Source organism: Jatropha curcas, chromosome 5 (assembly GCF_041381405.1).
Source record: "Jatropha curcas cultivar XTBG-Jc1 chromosome 5, XTBG_Jcur_1.0, whole genome shotgun sequence".
NCBI lineage: Eukaryota > Viridiplantae > Streptophyta > Magnoliopsida > Malpighiales > Euphorbiaceae > Jatropha > Jatropha curcas.
Window position 1 is genome coordinate 18,031,916 of NC_143155.1, and position 6,000 is coordinate 18,037,915.

The window sequence follows — 6,000 nt, forward strand, 5'->3', positions numbered from 1 at the left end:
TTTGATCACTCTGAAAATGGGGAAAATTATACCCTATTACTTCCAAACTGATTTCCCCAATTACATATGAAGTAATTGGAGGGTTTTTTCTCACTTTTTTTTTTCTTCACATCTATTAGCTCTTATCCTTTCTTGGCTTTTTCATTTCCAATTTTGATTCATTGTTATATCAGGTGAGATGGTTTCAATTGCTTCTTTTTTTAAAAAAAAAAAAAAAATTTTCTTTTTGATCATTTTTTCATTTGTGTTATTTGATTTTCTCTAGGTTAAATTGTTTTTTTTTTCCATGTCTTTTTTATTTGCTAACAATTCACGTGTGAGCCTTGCATTCACGTTTAAATGGATGCTCTTTCTTTGCAAATCAAACTATTGTTCATTTTGCTTCCTCGCACAAATAAAATCATGCCTCTTTTCTTCTCCTTGTGCAGTTGCAAACCTGCTCTTTCTGCATAAAAAACTATATAATTCTTGATCTTATCACAAAATATTGGAACATAAAAAATAGAGTTTCAATTCTGTCCCGATAGATATATAGTCCTGTCCTGTTTTGTTCCATGTTTTGGAACATGAAGGGATGAGAATTGAGGTCTATGAGACAAGACCGAACGAGATTTTCTATAATTTTACTAAATTATTTTTTATTATAAAAGATAAAAAATTACTATATTCATCGATTACAATCAAATAAAATTCATTTGTATAAGTTATTAATTCAATCATTGATATAGTAGAAGATTTTTAAGTAGTTATTTTTTAGTTAATAAAAGCTTTAAGTATAATAAAAAAAATGCAAAAAGTATATACAATTTAATTTTATATGTATTTTATGAATTTTAACTCATCATTGTTTTATTGTTGTGTTTAAGCTAATTTAAATTTGATACTGATTTAATTTAATCCTTTAAGGATAATCAATAATTTAGTAATCAGATTAATTAAAGTTAATTTTTTTTATTGATTAATCTTTTCATAATAGAAAAAATTTATTTAAAAAGATTTACTTAACACATATTTAATTACTTGATTTATTTTATTTTTAAAATAATGCATGTTGTTTTTTCGTATTATTATTACTTTAATAGTAATTGGCATCATAAAAAAACTAAAATAAAAAGGATGAAATGATTTTGATGGACATAATTTAAAATTCGTGAAGGACAAAAAAAAAGACAACTAGATTTTGAAAGAAAAAATGGGATGGAAATTCTCAATTTTCGAGACGAGACGGAACGAGACAGAACATGAATCGGTACAGGTTGATTTTAATTAAAGAACCAGTGTTATTTTATAATTATTTTCGGAACGAAATTCGGCACGAGATTATTAAATTAATATTAAATTTTTCTCGAGATGGAAAATTCGAAACGGTTTTTAGAAACGAATTGGATTTCCGCATTCTTGTGCACACCCCTATTAAAAACAATATCTCTTTACATCATTTTTATAAAAAATAAATGTCTCTTTTTCACTTCTTGCCCCTTACATTTTATCCATCATGTTATCTTTAGGAATCACATTTTAATCAAGTTAATCTAGAAAAGAATATGACACCAAATAAATACTACTTGCAAAATCTAGAAGCTTAGATAATAATAATAATAATAAATATATACCTCTACAAGATCTAATTGCTATAGTTTTTAAAAGAGAAAGCTTTTAATTTGCTTTATAAATAAATTTTGCGCAAAAACTTTGAAAAAAAGGTTGAATACATAATTTAAACTTTAAAATTTTATAAAAGAAAAAAAATCTTACTACACTCTAAATTTCAAAATCTACCTTATAGATCTCACACCTTGTGAGGTATACACTAGTACTCATGGCAGCAGCTAGCCTGTAGAAAAGACTATGGTGGATTGGGCTTCCGCTCTCTAAGGAAATTTAATGTGGCTTTATTGGCGAAACAAGATTGGAGACTGCTGACATGTCCGCAAGCTTTGGTCTCTAGGATTTCTAAGGCAAAATATTTTCCAGATTTGGATTTTCTTCATGCTGAACTGAGAAAGAATCCGAGCTATGTTTGGAAAAGCATCTTTGAAAGCCAATCTCTCCTCAAAGCTGGTTGCGGGCATGGCTGCCAAGCTCAGGATCGCCTTATATTCAAAGTCAAAATATGTCGGGTATGGAGGAAGTCTTTGTGTCGGATCTATTAACAGCAGATAAAAAAGGTTGGTATACGAAGGTGCTTCACACATTATTATCAGAGGAAGAAATTCATGCAATTCAGCAAATCCCGCTCTGTCGATTATGTAAAGCAGATGGTTGGTACTAGTAGTGGGGGTCAAAGGGTAGTTACATAGTTCGAAGTGGGTACTCAGCAATGACAGAAAACCAGCAGATGGACCAGGTACATGATTCTTTATGGACTTGGATTTGGAAGCCAAAGGTGGCAAATTTTTCATGGAGGATGTCATCAAATATTCTTCCTGTCATGAACAACTTATTGCTTCAGAAAATGGAGGTTCATACATGTTGTCTCGTGCGTCGTGGCCAAGTGGAAACAATTCTGCATGTTTTTGTAAACTGTCCTTTTGCTGTACAATGCTGGGACTCATTTGATGGAGTCAGGTATGATCAGTTTGAGAGTGTGCACGAATGGCTATTAGCAATGAGATCGCGTGGGGATAATAGCAGCATGCACTTTGGTTTTGTGCTTTATGGTTTCTTTGGAATAACAGAAACCAAGTAGTATGGCAGGGCAAAGCAACACACGCACAACATATTGTTTTTCAGGCAAAGCAATGTTTAGAGGAGTGGCAAGTGACTCAGGCATCAAGAACAGTGTCTAAGGTGATTCAATAACCGTTCCCAGTTAAATGGACACCTCCAGCAGGGTCAAGCATCAAATGTAATGTCGATGCTGCGTTTGATGACATTTCAAAACGTGTTGGAGTGGGCTGGATAGTTCGTGATGCTTTGGATATTGATAAAGGAGGAAAATTCTTAACAGTTGTGGGAGCTCATAATGCTTTGCTTGCTGAGGTAATTGGTTTTCGTGAGGCTTTGTCATGGCTAATTAAAGGACAAGGGTTTTGCTTTAATGGATATTCAGTTTGAATCAAATTGTTTGATGGCAATACAAGCTATGGAGAAGGTTTGTTTAGATAATTCATATTTTAATAGCTTTATTTCAGATTGTGAAACTTTAGCTCAAGAGTTCAGTTTACATCTATCTCTTTTTTATTTGTGAAAAAGTCAACAAACGAGTGTGCTCATTCCTTAGATCGAGTGGGGTCCTGTCAATCTAAATTTCATTTTGGATATTTTGCACTGTGATTCTATTGATATATAGCAGACTTGCATTAAAAAAAGAAAAGAAAGAAATAAAATATTTTAAAATTTTTGGCTTTTATATGTAAAATATTAATTTGATATATGGTTAGAACAGTTTTTGAAATAATAATTTTTACATTTTTCAACTATTTAATACTTGTTTAATCGATCTAATTTTATAAGTTGAAGTGTTTAATAAATCAAAGTAAATCAAAATGTTTTTATGAAAAGTATGAGAATGAATTTATATATTTGAGAAAAAAAAAAAATAGTACGTGGCTGGATAGGCTTCTTTCTTATACCAATTTTATTAATTAAAATAGACGCAAGTTGAATTTTGGCGGGATGTGAAAAAAAATGCATTAGCTAGTAGTGCAGAAGGGAAAAAAAAAAAAAAAAGAATGCAGGTTAAAATCTTCTAAAAAAAAAATTATTACTTAAACATTAGTTTTATTTAATCTTAACAAATCCGAAATATTACAACATGGTATCAACTCATAGAACAAACGCATTATTGAGTTCAATGGAGATACTTTTTTTCTTCCTTTCTTTTTTATGAGATTCTGATTATGGGGTTGCATAGAAGATACTTGATAATGGTGACGTCACTTCTCTTTTTTTTTTTTAAAAAGAATTTTTTCTTCTAAATAATTACTCCTTCCATTATATAAATTATTTATATAAAGAAAGTCAAAATTTCTCAGCGATTAAAAAGGTGGTCTTTTTGTGGATTTCTTTGTAATTTACCTTTGAAAAGATATTAAAGTGGTTTTCAATTTTCAATAAAAGGTGATAAACGGTGAGAGAGAAGATTTGTTGCTTAAATAAGTCATTTTATTTGTTTAGACTTCCAATAACAAAAAAACATGAACTGTTTAATTGCAACTGGACACTAAAATTTCAATATCAAATTTGGATTGAAAAAATTAGTGTGAAGTTAAAAGAAAGTTTGGACCAAAATTTTCAACCCCAAATTCTTTATTTTGCTTTTCCTAATTTATCCGTAAAAAAATGAAATTTAGAGTTAAAATTTTCAAATTTTAATTCATTTAAATAGAGTTGAGTTCACAACTCTAAAATTTAATCGCAAACGCCATGGACACAGTCCTTCCTTTTGACTTGTCCTTCAAAATTTGCTTCCAACATTAGAAGAAATGATCACACTCAATAATTAACCTTAGACTTGATCTCCTTGCCATCTACTAAACAACCGCCTTCTGTAGAACCTGAAACTACACCATCCCCAAGTAACGTTTCAAAAGAAGCTCGAAAAGACAACAAAAGGAAAAAAACATCATTGAAAATGTAAAAAATACAGTTTGTATATTACTGTGTTCTAAAAATAAAAGGTTGAGTCAAATGCTCGCAGTATTTGTAAACTTGCACACAATTTATCAATATCCACTAGGACAATTTATAGAATTTGGTATAATGCAAAAAAATGAGCACAACTATTTTTATTTTAGCAATGAAATTAGGGTTTAGGTTCTATATCAATCTCTTTAACCATTTAAGGAGTTCATCAGAGTAAATATAAATGGGTACAACTATTTTTATTTAAGCACTGTCGTTTAGAAGGAAATTTTTTCCCGTTTAGGATTTATTAGAGTTGTGAGTAAATTTTCACTATACGTGCACACTTAAATGTTAAGCATAAACTTCTTGGTGAAATTTAATTTGTACGCATGATGTGCTTGAATCTCACATTTTCTTAAAGCATAGTTTAATTAATTTTTGAACATTAAATGTTAACCACAATAATGTCGGTCACTTTCTTGAAATACTCCCAAAATCAATGTTTAATTTATAAACAAAGCACTGAAATATTTAAACTTTTACTTTGGCATAAGCTCCAAAGTTACCATATTAGGAAAATTTTCTACAAAAATAAAACGTCCAAAAGGGAAATTTTCTCTAGATAAATAGAACATAGGGTATATATGTATTAGCCTATTGCATTATAAAATTATTATTTTTAGAAATACTTTTTCAGCCATATAGAATTTTAATTGGTTAGAAATTCGCGTCGATCATCTTTGCCAAATAAGGTATTTATTTATTTTAGAACAATATTGATATTATATGATAGTTTGTAATTGAAAAGCAGCAGAAACAGCAGAAAGGGGAATATGAAAGCTAATGACGGAGGAAAGAACACTTTCCGACCAACTCCCATTAATTGATCATAACCATATTGTGGAAATGTAGAAACATAAATAGAAATATCTTTTTGAAATTGGAAATATCTTAAGATAGGTGGCCAACCTCGCGGAGTGATGTGCATGCACTATGTGAGTAGGTCCAACCTTTTTTTTTTTTTCAACGAGAAAGGAATTCGAACTTAAATTTATTGTCAGGTAGTATATGTTCTTATTACTAGAATATATTTTGGTATACAGAATAAATCTAAAATTTGTTAGTAAAAGAAACAAATTCGTACGAAAATTGATAGAGAAAAAATTAAATAAATATCAAAGTAAGTAAGTTAAGGCTTAAAAGAATAACAGAAATCACAATTTGCTTAAGTTCGAACTTTTTATTCATTTAATTTTTTTTTTCTAAATTATGCCTTTTGTCTAATATATAGATTCGCCTTGGACTGCACCTCTGTGAACTACTCATCAAATTGATTCTTGGAACTGTATGTTATATTCTCCTGTATTAAGTCCATCTTAATCCTTCTAATTAAAACAAATCATCTATGCTGAAACTAAGGGTGTGTCCGGC